The sequence below is a fragment of the Cupressus sempervirens genome, chromosome 7, assembly GCF_028749045.1.
Source record: "Cupressus sempervirens isolate cs-2001-9-10 chromosome 7, ASM2874904v1, whole genome shotgun sequence".
Classification (NCBI taxonomy): Eukaryota; Viridiplantae; Streptophyta; class Pinopsida; order Cupressales; family Cupressaceae; genus Cupressus; species Cupressus sempervirens.
This window is the reverse complement of record NC_143124.1, coordinates 623,873,025-623,889,529: the sequence shown is the minus strand read 5'-3', so window position 1 is coordinate 623,889,529 and position 16,505 is coordinate 623,873,025.

Sequence of the window (16,505 nt, the reverse complement as noted above, 5' to 3'; positions counted from 1 at the left end):
TAGGTTCCTCATCAACAATTTTATTTTACAAAGTTCTCCTTACCATTAGGTTTTCTCCAACCTTAGGTCCACTTGGTGAATCCTCAAGATCTCCTTGAATCAGAACATTTCTGTTACCATTTTCACTCTCAGTAGAGTATCTATACTTAAAGGATCTAAGTCCTTCTTTGCCACATCTAAAACAACTACCATGAAAACCAGCTCTACAATCATAATTAACTCTTCCTCAATAAGAACTAGTACCTCCTCTATAAGGATTATCACCTTTCCAATCAGTCTCACCTTTCTCATCAGCTTCCACTCAAATTTGCCTTTATCTTGCACAAAATTGTTAGATTTGCCACCTACCTCTCTGGAATCTTCCACCTCTACCTCTCTATCTTTGCTCATTCTTATTTCTCAAGATCTCCTTTGATTTAAAGGCATATTGATATGCTTCTTCCACACTATCCAATTTTACAAAATTCATCTTATCTTGAATTCTAGATCTCAACTCATTCAGGTATCATGCATCTTTCTCAACCTTATCATCCACATGTCTAGATCTGATGTCCAATCTATAGAATTCCTCAATTTACTCCTTCATAGTCATGTCCTTTTATCTCAAATTTTGCATCTTCCTTAACTAGCTAACTTGGTAATCAGTAGGAATTAACTTCTTCTTCACCTTGTTCACTATTTTCAACCAAGTTCTAATATTTTCATTTTCTCTTCTCTATCTATCAATTTGAATATGCTCCCACCAAAGTGACACGACCTTTCAACCTAATGGATGCAATATTCACCTTCCTATTATTAAGTGTTCTTTCAAACTCAAAGAACTTCTCCATATTAGAGATCTAATCCAACACAACATTGGTAACCAATTTTCAATCATTAGGACACTTGGTATCAAGAGGTGAGGGTAGAGATAGATTTTGGACGTACCCTTGAGGGGACATTTTAAGGTTATTTTCTTGAGTCCAATGGACTATTGCAACACTTGGGGCATATCTATGTACCGTTGTCTAGTGTTCTTCATACCTTGGTTTTTTTAGAAGCACATCATGCACCATATTCCACACATCCCAACATCAAGAAGATGGATTCCAATCTTAAAAAGTTGTACTTTTGGGAAAGGATGAGGCATGATGTTGCTAATTTTGTTGCTCGATGTCTCAAGTGCTAGAGAGTGAAGAAAAAGCATCAACATCTAGCAAGTCTTTTGTAGCCACATACCATTCCAAAGTGGAAATGGGATACAATATCTATTGATTTTATCATAGGGTTTCCTATGTCATCATGATGACATGATTTTATCATGGTGATAATGGAAAATTTGTCCAAGGTAGCACATTTTTCATCCATGAGGAAATCCTACACGACTTATTTGGTAGTGCATGTTTTCTTGGAAGAGATTTTTTGTTTGCATGGGATCCCTCATTGGATTATTTAGGATAGAAATCTAGTGTTTACTTTAGCATTATGGATGCATCTCTAGTATGCTTTGGGTGTGCATCTCAATTTTAGTTTGGCCTACTACCAGAGACCAATGGTCAAAATGAGAGAGTGAACCAAGTTTTGGAAGACATGCTTCACATGTATGTAATGGACAGATAGGTGAAGTGGGATGATTATTTATACCTTTTTGAGTTTTCTTATAATAATGGGTATCATAGTTATCTTGGCATGTCACCTCTAAAAGCCTTGTATGATAGACCATACCATACCCCTTTGAGTTGGGATCATTTGGAGGACTGAGTACTTCTAGGTCTAGATGCTTCAGGATATGGAGCAATAGGTTATTCACATTAGAGAGCATTTGGTTACTAATTAGGATAGGTAGAATAAGTATATAAATTCCCATAGGTTGGACCATCAATTTTATGTTAGTGACAGGGTGTTTTTGAGAGTGCAATTGAGGAAGAACCCCATAAATTATGGAAAAGGTTCTAAGTTGCTGCTACATTTTGTTTAACTATTTGAGATCCTCGGGAGGATAATTTCTATTACTTACCACCTAGCTTATCACACATCCATTATGTTTTCCATGCTTCTATTTTGAGGCAATATATTCTTGATGTAACCCATGTTCTTGATCAGGATGCTTTATAGGTGGAGGATGGGTAGCTTTCTTTGGAGCCCATTCATATCCTTCAGTATCAAAGATTGACTTTGAGAGGTCGGTACATAGAGAAAGTAAGGTTCCAGTGGGACCAGAGAGATGAGACTTTTGCTACTTGAAAAGATGCTACACAATTAAGAGATTTGTACACCTATCTATTGTAGGCTTCCAGGAGTAAGCTTATGCCTAGTGGGGGAGGATGTAGTGCCTCTCATGTTTGTAGCTTGTACCTTGTTGTATTTTGATCTGAGAGATATTTGTTACTCATTTTATTTTGAAATTTGAGATGACTCGAGGATTAGATGTTATACTTTGATATCTAGTATCATAGCTGTTAGATTACTATGTTGTTTAGCTGATCATATCTGCACGATGATGCCTTTTTGAGATGACAATATGTTTTTATGATGATATCTAGTTATTTAGTATTTATACATATTATCAGATGATGTTATATGTTGGATTTAATGCTATGGATATTTAGGTCATTCTATCTTGTTATGCTTTATGCGAACATGAGTGATGTTAATGGATTAATTCAATATAATTAAATAAATGGTTAAATTTTGTTATTTAATGCATTTATTGCTTCAGCTATGTTATTATATGCAATTTCACTTGATCATGTTTTTAGTGTGCAAGATTTATATCTCTAGTAGTGGTATATGGAGTTAGTGATTCAACTGTTCATATTTAACCAATGTCGTCTCTGCATGGTCAACGTATCGTAATTGATTGTTTAAATTTAAATTTTCAATGATTTATTAAATCCAAACTCATTTTCATTATGTGATTAGACTCATAAGCATGTCTGTGCATTTAGAGGTTCGTATTTATCATGAAAGTTATTAAGAAATTATGTGATTTTGGTTTAAGAGGTTTTCAGGATTTATTTTAAATAATTTTAATTCCTGATAGCTTTTCCATAGATGAATTCCAATTACTTGGAATAGATATTTTTGTTTGGGTTGATTTAGGGTTTAACTAGGTTACTTGGTTATTTACCCTAATTGATTATTCACTTGAAAAGTGAATAAGTATCCAGAGAAGAATTGTATTCCTCACTTCTCACTTTCTAAAGTAAGAAAATTGAGAGCTTTTTACCAATCCTCTTTTGGAGGATTGCATTTCTATTTGTTGTAGAAGCTACGGGCATGGGATCTTCACAAGATCAGTCTAGTTGGATCTAGCTTAGGGAGATCTTGATTTGCCACAACTTTTGATAGCTTCCATAGGTTATTTATTTTATTCTGTTGTTTCCCATTTCTGCCCTTTTGGTTGTCAAGTAGGGCTCTCCTATTTTTATGTTTCAGCTCTATTTATGCTTCCATTTCTAGTAGCTATATGTTAGGAGGCTGAGAACTAGTGTTCCCCTCCATTTCTAATTGCTAATTCTGCTTGGTTGGGTAGGTATGAACGTTTCCCCAATTTTTAGGATGAGGGTTTGGAGTTTTGCATCATTATGTTGGTCATTTTTGCATACGATGTCTAAACTTGAATTTTATTAGATTTTCATGGATTTTATACCCTAGGACCAAATGGATTTTGATTTTGAATTTTTTGAGTTTTGAGGGGTTTACCTCGATTTGTGTACTAACTAATTTTTTGAGATTTTCTTGGCATGATGTTGGTCATGGACTTGGATTATCCATAGGATGTACTTAGACCACCTTTTCTCTTTTATGTTGCATTGTGATGCATGCCACATCTATACTCTTGAGCTTGTTATCAATTGAGTGTGATTATTTCTTGTGTTCTCATCCAACCCTTATGTTTTGATTTTCATGATGGTGGTGCATCCACACATGAGCATGTGCATGTGTAGTTGACATGAGGTTATGAGACCTGACCTCCTAGTTGTTATCATTTGAGATATGTTCATTTGGGGTTGTGTTTGGACTATGCCTTGCCTAAGGGCACTCATCATGTGCTGAGCATGGGTATATAGGGTAAGCCAATGGATGGGCTTCTCTCATAACCTTGGGTAGTGTTCTTGACAAGATGTACGTGTAGAAGTTTCTAATAAGTGGTAACTTAATATATTTATGGGAAAATTAACAAGATAAGAAAGAAATTATTTACCTCTCAAGGGGAATTGTCTGTAAATATAATGTTAGCCTCCCAAGAGTGGTGCTAAGGGGAATGGTTAGTATTTCATAGTCCTTGCAATTTATCTAGGGACACAACATGTCAACCTCTTGAGGGTGTATCGAGGGGAACAATTTGTTAGCATGTTCACCAAGTCTCCACCAAAGTCCCTATATAGTTGAACCATAGTGTGTCTAACCAGGACTTGTTGTCCTTGCATTATCTCATGATCTTGGTTCTATCATCTTATTGTTTGGTGTGAGTGTTAGTCATGGGCATTTTCTTTATGTGTGTTTTTGGTTGGATCATTATCTCCATTAGCACAATGGGAGTGGACCTATAACCTCCATCTGGTTGGGAGGCATAGCTACCTATACCACTACTAGGGATCAGTGTATAGAGATGGTCTATTTCTCCATTGTGACTAGTGCTTGATGTTTCACTTGGTACTTCAGGTTTCAGAGTATGTTACCTTGTAATTTATGCTTCTATTGGAATGCTTGGATGTCATGTTTAGACAATGTTAGTATTCTTGATGAATTCCATTATTATGATGTTAGCATATGTCTAGATGATGTGATTTACTTATTTGGGATATCTATTTCTAATTGGTTTAGCATGTTATATGTTCTTATTCATTACATTTTAGTAGTGACACCCTCATACGCCAACTCTGACTATCTAGTTGGTAGTTTGGGATATTATGCGTGGGAGATGGCTAAGGCTTTCAAAGGTATCATGATGCTATTATAGTTGGGAGGAACCACACAAGAGTTTAGCTACTTTTTTATACTATGATGTTGCTTTCATTGCATTTTCTTTACTGCTATGGTTTGGATGGTTAGTTGTATTTCTGTCTTACTACTCTTGTGCTCGAGTATGCAAGCCTCGACTAGTGGATCTAGTACTCCCTAGTGCGGAGGTTCTAACTCTCTATTTTATCCCTCTAAATGTTCTTGGAATGTTTATTGCATTTCCTAGGTGACAATGTTCCAACATTGGGTGATACTTATAAAGTATCACGCACCCAAAGAAGAAGTATCGTGTGATACTAGAAAGTATCGCATGCCCAAGGGAATTCTATCATACGATACTAAAAAGTATCACACACCTCTTGGAGAATTGTCATATGATACTAGAAGAGTGTCACATGACCTTTTTTATAGTGTCACCTAGACCCTAAAAGTATCACACATCCATTGAAGAAATGTCGTACGATACTGAAAAGTATTGCTGGGGTCTATGAGAAAACTTGCTTGGGTGACTAGTAGGAACTTTTTGAGTTGACCAAAAGGTCTTGAGAGGTGTTTTGGGTACCAATTATAGAATTATCATACCCTAGTGTTTGACCTTTTGAATTCAGGATCTTTCAAATTTGAATGCATTTTGTGACTTCCATAGTTTGGCATTTTGGTCAGTAGTGACATTTGGAGATCTGTTGGTGTTTGGATGCTTGTTTATTCTTCCATTGTGATCTTTGTGATCCTTGTATGTTTATTTTCATGTACATATATACTTTAAAAAATAATAATTATCTAGACTTTTATTTATCCTTGTTCCAAGGATCTCCAAGCAGGGCATCATCTGGTATCAGAGCCCATGTTGCATTATTGGGATCTCTGTGTTATGCTCTGACTATGTTATTATTTTTAGTGCATATATTGTTATCTTATGGTTGCTAATTGATATCTTGTTTTGGTTCATGCTTATGACACTTATGATTATATCATATGATTCTAACTTTATCTTGTTACTTTCATAGTGATACCTCCTACACATAGACCTGGTGGTAAGGGTAGTAACTAATGAAATAACCATGAAGACGAATACCAAGAGGAGGAGTGTCAGGTTGGTAAGGAAGAATAGGGTAATAACGATTATGGTGGCATTAACATGTTGATGCCTTTGATACAAGAGACCATGGCTCAGTTAGGACCTTGTGTTGAGGAAAACCAACATGACTGTGGTTAGGAGGAGGGATCTCATCATGGAGATTCCCACATGTTTGAGCATAGAGAGGATGAGCATGAGCATCAACCTTCTCGTACACCATCTAGAGGTAGAAGGCACCATCGGGGAGGTAGGGATCACAATTGTGAGGATTCCATCCATTTGGATATCATGAAATCTCTTTAGTAGTCCAAACCACCATTCTATGATGGAAAGGGAAATGGCCTTAACTAGGGCTGAGACTTGGTTATTGGATATGAAACATTTCTTTTCCATGCATCCATATGCAACCAATATGAGGGCCCATTATGCAGTAATGCAACTGAGAGACCATGCATTCATTTGATGGAACATTGAGGGGCAGAACCTCCAGATTAGTATTGTAGATCTCACATGGGAGATCTTTGAGGAGAGATTCTGAGAGATATTTTTATCTCCTCAGTTCAAGGAGGCTTGGGATGATGAGTTACACAAGATTAGACAAGGGAACATGTTAGTGCATTAGTAGGAGATCAAATTCTTTGAACATAGGCAATACTCATGCTATAATCATGATGAGATACTCCTTAATATTTTATCTGAGGTCTTAAGGACTCCATTACTGGAGAGGTTTAGATGCATCAACCTAGGACTCTTATGCTTACTGTAGAGAAGGCATGAATTCCAGAGAGTAATTTGGCTAAGCGGTTCAGTGGTAAATTAGGTTCTTAGAACCATAGTGCATGGACTTTAGGGTAGGATGCATAGTTTACTCAATCCTTAGGAAATGGCCAAACCCAGTAAGCACCCTCATAGGGTGGATATTGTCATGGAAATTGAAAAAAAAAAATTGGTCTAAGGGTGGACAAAATTTAGGTGCCTTAGGGAAGAAAGGGGTTGACTAGAGCTATGGCCAAAAGTATTAACATAATTCCCCCCCTCAAAGTAGTTAGCAGGACTCTAGCAGGGGAAGTGCACCATATTATAGTGTTGCTTAGGGTGGATGTGGACCCAGTTCCAACTTTGCAAGAGAATGTTATTCTTGTGGCCAACTGGGTTATAAATCAGAGAAGTATCCTATAAAGAACTCTTTAGGACCTAATAGAGGTGCAACCAAGTTAGAGCCTACTATGGGAGATGTAGGTAGAAGTCATCAAGTCTTTGTGCTAGAATCTCTTGAGAACCCTTCTATCCAAGTGATTCTATGAGATTGGAATGCTTGAAATCCATCTTAGAGCTCCCTATCCATGGAGTGAAAGGGTATGTTTAGAGCAATGCAAATAGCTCCTAGCTAAGTCTTTGAGATGCAACCCTTGCTAGTAAACCATACCATGGGAGGTTCTTTGAGACAAGATCAAGAATGCCAATGTCCAAGAGAACTCTCAAAATGTAATGAAAAAATATGAACTAAGATAGCATGCAATGTAAAATGCAACTATATTAAGCAAGATGAGAATGTTACAAATCCAAACTAGTTAAGCTATGTGATCTAGATTATGGCAAGAAATAGAAGCTATACTACATGATTATGAGCTAATATGCCATGGAATGAGAGAATTTAGACAAGATGATAGAAGTTCTCCACAAGCTCTCAAGAAATTGATTGATAAACCTATGGCATAACAATACTCAAGAATATGGATTCTTTGACAAGGGGAATGTTCTTTATTTTAAATATGTACAGACAATGGAGTTCAAGATCAAGGGATGAAGGATCAATAGTGCAAGTTGACTTTGGCATGATCCATGTGCAAGAGAAAGTCAACTAATAAGGAAATAATTGAATTTGCAAAAAATCATTCTCTTTTAATTTGTAAAATAGAAAAAGGACTTTATGTGTACACATTGAGTGGGTTAGAAGAATGAGGTCTTTTATTTAATTAAAAAGGGACATGTTCTTTTAATCAAATAATGAAATTAGGATAGTATAGTCAAACCATATGTTATAATAAAATAAATTAATTTTTAATATTTTGGTCTCAGAAAATGATTAATTAATTTAACCAAAATACTGAGAAGTGGGGCTTGTTCAAGTTGATGAAAGATCAACCCCACAACTCTCAAGAATCACCTACATGCAAACACCTATCACATAAGAGAGAAGCAAAAAGATATGGAGGCTAGAATTCCTAGATCCATAGATGATACATTCTTGATGAGTAAAAAGAGAGATTGCTATTATTAAAAATGAATGAATTATTTACAAAGAGATCAATCCTTATAAAAGGAGATCATAACCCTAATAGTTAAAACCTAGGTTGCATGATAATAATTAATAAAATAATTAATTATTATATGCCTAAAGTTTAGCTTAAGTAAACTAGAGATAATAAGTGACTTAATAATTAAATCAAAATGATTTAATTAATAAGGAAATATCTTATTACTCTAACACCCCCCTTAACTTAAACTTAGGGAGTAGCTAAGAACCTAAAAATTACTGCAAAAAAATTTGGGTCTCGACAATAAGGCTTGATGAGATACCAAAGCACAACCAAATCTCTGAAAAGAGGAGGAATAATGAAAACCACATGGGAAAACCCTACTCCAAAAAAAGATAAAAATAATGCTAAAAGAACTAGTGAAGGAATGAAGAAGCCTCCAAACTAGGGAATGTCCCAGAAGATAAGAACAAAAGATGATCATGAAGAACACCACTAAAGCATGAAGTTGCAAACACTATCAAACTACTAATATGAAGAACCTCCACTATATAGAACATGACCAAGTAGAGAAGACTAAGTCTAAAAAGATAATAAATCAAAGATGGAAGGTATCTTTATGGCCTCCAAAAAAAGGAATGAAAGAATTTCTATATGGAAAATGATGCATCTCACTGAAATGCATAGGTATCCAGCCACTGCAATTTCCTAGTACATAGGATCAAATACTGATTATATAGCTTACTCCATCAAACCAAGAAAGAAATAGAACCAACATAACCCCCTTATAATATTGAGAGGTAAGACATGACAACTAAAACTGTATGCAATATCTCCTGCAAAAAGAAGAACTAGGAACATCAAGAGTGCAAAAGAATTACAAACACTTATACTAGCATGCATCATTGACACATCATGAGGATAATATCATGGAAGGAACACTCACTTGACAAAGGAAGATGACAAATATGGCCAACATAAAGCCCCCAAGACACTTTATAATGTAGTATGAGTACAATAAAATAAAAAGATGTGCAAGATCCTAACATGCAGTAGAGTGGCACTTTATCTCAGTACGTTTACAAAAATACTATAAAAGGATGTCATAAAAGATCAAAAGTGACAGTTGATACAATAGATAGTACAACCCATGAGAAATAATCTAAGACAATAAAATTGATCCCTAGACTTGAAATAATCAAGATATCCATAAGAATGCAAAAAAGAAAAAAATTGAATGGGATGTGCGTGGAGTAGAATTCAAAAAATAGAATGTCTCAAAATATGTCTCCCAAAGTGTAAAATAGAACTTCTAACTTTTAAAGCCAAAAAACATCAAAATTTTAAATAAACTACACCATCATGATGGGCTTGGAATCAACTTTTTGATGATATCTCGTTTGCTAAAATTGGAGTCCAGATGAGCAAGTTATGGCCAAAAAACTACATGTAGGTCCAAAAAAGGTGTTGGAAAAGAAAAGAAAATACCACGTCGGGATGCATGTTAGAATGTCTTCAAAAACATGCCCACCAATACCAAAAATTACCTCAGGAAGCATACCAGCTTCATATAAAACTATCTCTATTCACATACCAAAAAATCTCAATTTGTGTACTAAAAATCAAAAAATCCCTGCCTCAGGAAACATGCCAACATCTTGATTTTTGTTGCATATCAAAATTCAAAATATCACCGACTTGGAAAATGTTCTGAAAAATCCCAATTTTCAAAAAAATCTCAATTTGTGTGACAAAAATTTGAAAACCACCACCTCAAGAAATGTGCCAAAAATTAAAATATTATCGTCTCAAGAAATGTGCCCAATCTGGAAGCAATTTTTTTGCCTCAGATTCCAACTATGTTCAAATTTGACAAATTTTAAATGAAAATAAGGATTTTTGGGTGCTCTGTGCTCGACGGTGATGTCCGTTTGGGCTCAAAGTGCATTGAAAATTAGTGACCCCCTAGATTCAATACAAAATAACTCTAAAAAATGAAACCCTCTCAAAGAAAAAGCACATGTCTGAAAGTGAAGCCAAACTCCTCATAAATAGAACAAGGACATGAAGATCTTGAGCTTTGATATCATGTTGAAGTTGATGAAGATCAACCCCATAGCTCTCAAGAATCACTTGCATGTGACACTTGTCTCATAAGAGAGAAGAAAAAAGATATGGAGGCTAGAATTTCCAAATCCATATATGAAACATTCTTAATGAGAAAAAAGAGAGATTTCTATTATCAAAAGTGAATGAATTAATTACAAGGAGATCAAAACCCTAATAGGTAAAACCTAGGTTGCATGATAATAATTAATAAAATAATTAATTATTATATGCCTAAAGTTTAGCTTAAGTAAAGTAGAGATAATAAGTGACTTGATAATTAAATCAAAATGATTTAATTAATAAGGAAATATATTATTACTCTAACAAGGCTAATAGTCAAGATGACCATTTTTAGGTGATTACAATTCATAGGTAGAAATGATAACCTATGGGCAGAGGGACATGACCTAGATATAGTATGACATATTCAAACTAGAACTATAAAAGGCACGTATTTCCTTTCATAGGTACATTAAAACCCCTAAGTAAGGCTCCTTTGTTGATAAGAGAGTGTTCTCTTCACCTTCTTGGTGAATAAGAAATCTTGACTCATCATTGGATCAAGAAAGTGTGTGGCATATTTCACTATATAGTGGTCTTGATTAATTTTCTTGGTGTGTTTAGGGGAACATTGGGGAATAGGAGAATATTCTTTTCACCTTCTTGGTGAATAAAAAATCTTGACCTCCTTAGTGTGGATCCATTTTTTTCAATCTCCTTGTGATATTTTCTCCTTTAGAGGTCATGCTATTGTTAGAAAGATACCAATATGAATGACCCAAATTAGGAACAATAAAAGCCTATCTAATCCAAATCACCATAATCACAAACATTTTGACAAAGGCAAAAAATTTTGGGGGCATGACACTTGACTTCACTTAGGAAGATCGTTTGTAGGATGGTGACCATGAGGAAATCATTAGGTTGGTATACTTAAGGTACTCTTATGGTTGTGGGGCCTCCATCTCGTACTAGGTGTAAGAGGGGTATTATGAATGGAACTCTTACTAGAAACCTTAGGATTTAGAGGCCACCTTATTTTTTCACTCAATATGTTGATGCATGGATTGATCCTAGTAGACAAACTAGATTACCCAAGATTACACTAGCTGTATGTATTCCTTTAGATGTGGGTAACCCATCTATGACAAGGATAATATCTATTGTGGGCAACCACATTGTGTGAGGTAAGGGAGCATCAAGTGTGGGCCAAGGTATTGCAGATTGAGTTGTCTCTTTTAGGTAGATCTTGCTTCAATGTATTCTTGAATGTGTGAGACCCATAGAAATATATTGAACATACACAATGAGAGGTCTCATAGGGATTATACTTTTCAAGACTTCTCAAGTGTTTGTATTGGCAAGGTTTCTTTTTCCCTTGTCCAATTTATTGAAGATGTGTGTTTTCATCACAATTGCTATCAAAACTTATTTTTTTACCATTAAAACTAAAACTAAACACTACCATCACATTCACTCTACAACGTTTGGTCAAAAAACTTGGTCAATTTAAATCTTTTGAGCATAAAAAGGTCACAAACTGACTTCACTGGTAACTTGTCATACTGCTTCTATGATAAATATCGTACGATACTTCTAGTCTTTGCAAACTATTGTATTTCGTTACAATTTTTCTCATACTGCTATTTTGTAAAATATCATTCTACCATACTTCAAAGTGTCGTATTGCACTAAAATGTCATACCACTTATAAAGTATTGTACAATTTTTATTTTTTTCCTACTCTCACTTGGCTTACCATATTATCACACCCAATTACTAAACTTGTTTGGTATATCTTCAAACTTTTATATGGCTGATCTAAGGTGTTTATACTTGGCCTACCCTAGTGCTTTGTGTTGGGATTAAAGATAGAGTAATTGAGAAGGGGGGTGAATCAGTTACTAACAAAAACTAATCCACAGATCCCTTAGATGTCTTAAAGATCTAGTTACTATTGATACTCGACAAACAAATGCTGTAACTTGGTAAATTAAACTATTACTTATCTTCAAGCATTCATGCATGTAACTGAAAACAAAAATGAACACAAGAGACACCAAATTTAATGTGGAAACCCAATATGGGAAAAACCACCAAGTAACTAGTCACCAATTTTTCACTCTTATGAAGTGAGCCGTGTTAGGAGCCAACCTTGTTAAAGGTTACAATACACACTGTTAGGTGTGACCCTGTTAGAGGATTTAATCACCCTATTAGGAGTGGCCTTACTAGAAGTCTTTAGAACAATTCAATTGAACTGTCACCTTGTTAGAGGATTTGCAAAATGGATATTAAACCAACTCTGTTAAGAGATTTGAAATCACTGCTACAATGGTTAGAAAGCAACAATGGATTGACTTGAACATGATGCAACTGAATTTGTTGACTACAGGTCTCTGTTCAGCATCATTAGATCCTCCTTGATAAAATATAGCTTTTCTGCTCCTCAATGATCTCTGATCATCCTTCAAATTTGCTTCCACAATAATCAATCTTCATATCACATTAATTCTACACACACTTTGAATTCACAACTTGACCTCTCATTTATACCATTCTGATTGTCAAATTAGCCCATTTACATGTTACATTTACCAATAAATCATACATCAGTTGGCTACAAATATTACTCTAAACAAATAAACATTATTTCTTAAAATAATGAAATCTTTTACTGTCCGACCCTACTCGGTAAATACTGCTTCCAAAAATTTCCTAAGTTAACCTTCTTGACTTGGTTAACATTGCAATATCCTTAAAATATTTTGGCTTCCAAGTTTACTCGGTAAGAACTAAATTCCTTCATGAGAGCTCGGTAAGAACTATTTCTACCATATTTCCTTTGATGACCGAGTGAGCTCGATAGGAACTGTTTCTGCCACATTTCCTTTGATGATCGAGTGAGCTCGATAAGAACTATTTACTTGGTAAATACTGCAAGTTTTCTTTACTAACCTTCTGGGCTCAATAGATTTTGTCCTTTTCCTTGCTAACCTTCTGAGCTTGGTAGACACTATCCTTTGCCTTGCTGACCTTTTGAGCTCGGTAGACTCTATCTGATGATTGATATGACATTTGTGTGACATCAAAGACAACACACAATTGAACAATTGTATCCAACAATCTCCCTCTTTGGCATTGATGGCAACACAACATGTCATAGCAGAATGAAATTCGAAAACAAGTCTTTTACTAACATAATACTTCACTTTCTTCTTCAAATACAACAAACTCCCTCTTTCATAATAATCTCTCCCTTTTACACAAAATCTTATTATTTTGCAAATTTCAGAAAGATATGACAGTATACTCTCCCTCTTTGACAACACATGCCAAAGACAACTCAAAACAACTGAATAGCATTGTACCTGATGTACTGATTCATATGCAATGTCTTTATTGGTTTGCTGCATCAACTAATAGATCTTCAATTCTATTCCTGTGAGGTCTCGCCCTGACCCTTCGTACCTTAGTTATTACTTTATCATTTTGATACTCACGACTCGAGATGTCGAGACATTATCAGATACTTGAACATATTATATTATTTTATGTTGTGCGATGTTATTTTCAGATATTTGATGATTGTCATATAATGTTTTATGTATATATATGTTGATGAAATCAGTAAATGTAGGATTGATAGTTTGATTTAAGAGATTTTAAATGGTTAAGAATTAAGTAGGATGAAAGAAACCCTGAGTGATGTATGTTCCAATCTATGTGAAATTTTGATACATATATACATATGTACATGTGATTTTTAGGAATACTGATGTGTGCAATGAGTGTGCAGATATTTTAGCCGAAAAAACTGACGGAGGAACAAAACTAATCTCTATGTGCTAAATTTGGAAACCTTGTTGTTCATAATTCAAGTATTTTTTAAAAACTGAGATGTATGTATGTATGTATCTTTCTATGTTCAGTGAATGTTAATGTTCGTAACTATGTTCTTTTAGTGTCGCTTGACACTCGTGAATTGTTTTTGTTCTTCAGCATGCTAGCTAGGGTTAGCTGTGTAACCTCTGGACCTAAGTCAGTTTAAGTTAGTGTTAGTTTGCTAATTGGGTTCTTAATCGAGTTTAGTCATCCCTAATCCAGATTAGTGCTTAGTCTGCATTTTTAGAGATGTTAGTTGGTCTTATTTGTTTTCTAGCTTTTTTTTGGCTCTAAACCTTTTTCTAAGGCTTCAAAACATGAAATTTTTATACCCAAGGGGTATGGGTATGGGTTAGGGGTCTTTTCCAACCCCTAAGCCCCTTTTATTGACTTTTGAGGTCAGTCAAAAAGTCTCTTTTTTCCTTTGTGCGAAAATTGACAATGGCTAACATGAGTGGCATCACTTCACCTCCATTGAGTGTTTAACCAAAGTGTGGGTTTAGTTAGGAGTTTCTAGAATTGTAGGTGGGTGAGAGTAGTTATGGATTCCTTTGGTGGTTGAGTTGGAGGCTTATTTAGAGGCCCTTCTTGGACTAGTGGAGGTTGTTACCCAATCTCTACATTTAGAGAGAAGTCTTTGAAGATTGAAGCAAGGAAGGGGAAAAGCTCTACTCAAACTTGTTCATTGCCATTACCTCTTTGTGAAGGTAGGAATTGTCTTCTCCCTTATTTAGATTTCATTCTTGTTTCATGCTTATGCTACCTTGTTATTGTTGGAATGTTTTTATGTTTGTGGGTATGTTGGGAAGATTTGAAAATCATGTTATTTTGGATGATTTTCTTTCTTGTTTATGTTTGCAATTTTGAGATTTTTTTTGCATGGGTGTTTTGGTATTACTGAACCTTGGATAGGGCAGAAGTGACCAATTTTGAGAAAGGTCTGTTTAGTTGGACTCTAACCAGTGTAGAGTCTCTTCTCAGGATGAGAAGAGGGAGAGAGGGTAGGGTGTTATGGGCCCCTACCCGTCAACACAAACCTCGTATGAGTATGGCATGTTTAAATGGAAGAACGGAAGTTCTTGGTTAATAGCCCCAATTGGGCATCTGATTTGGTGTTGTGCTTGACTTCTCCTATTGGAAGAATCCACCTTTCCCTAGTTTTGATTCATTGTGAATCCTATTGTGTAAACCATGTATGAATATGCATGTTTGATTGTCTCTTGGTTATGCTTGGTTGTCACTCGATCAGATTTTGTTCCCTCCACGGTTCATAGAAATGTGTTGCAAAAATTGTTATAAATCCCTTGATGAGGGTCATGAAGAAAATTCAATTTAAGTGTTGTAATTTAGGATTGAAATCCTATGAAATTTTTATTTTAAACTTTGTTGTAAATGGCAACGAAGTTGGGTTTTCTTCCTGGTTCTTTCCCGGCTGAGCCTTTGAATCAGGTTTGCCAATAAAAATGATGATTGAGTAATGTTGCTTACCATGAGATTTAATCATGATTTATTATTATTATATGGATGCTCATTAAAAATAGGATGAATGATGATGGTTTAATTAAGCAAAATTTTCAAGTTCCTTATATGTTCAAAATGAAAATTATGTTAAGGAAAGAAAATAATGGCTATGGTTGATTATTGCAAATTCAAGTTGTATAGGAGATCATATAAATATGGTGTTAATGTGCTACAAACTATTGTATCCATGTTTTAATTCTATTCAAAATATAGACCAAAAAAAAAAAAATATATACTTTGCCTTGTAATTTTATACTTAGAAAATATTTCAAAAAAAGAAATGTTTAAGAGAGTAAAAACTCTCTATCTTTTATATGGGAGACTCATTTTAATGGTCTTGGGCAACAGAGAATATCCTCAAAAGATTCTTCAAATTTATATTTATATATATCTTTCTTTAATGATGTAATTTCCTTATAGCTTCTTTATAATTTTTTTTTTAAAAAAAAAGAGAAAGAAAATATAACTAAATATCCTAGCCTTACCTAATAAACTTTATAACTTAATGCTTACCCCCCCTTAGTCTTATCCTACCCTTGCTCCTCCCTAGGCACTGACTTGAAAAGTGTCATCATGTTGTTGATGACATCACCTAACCCCCTTCTTCATCCTCAAAAATGGGCGCTCAGTCTTGAAGGGGGAAAGAATTAAGTTTGGGTTTATGCAAATTATACCCAACATGCAAGAAACTTTAATTCTCCTTGCTG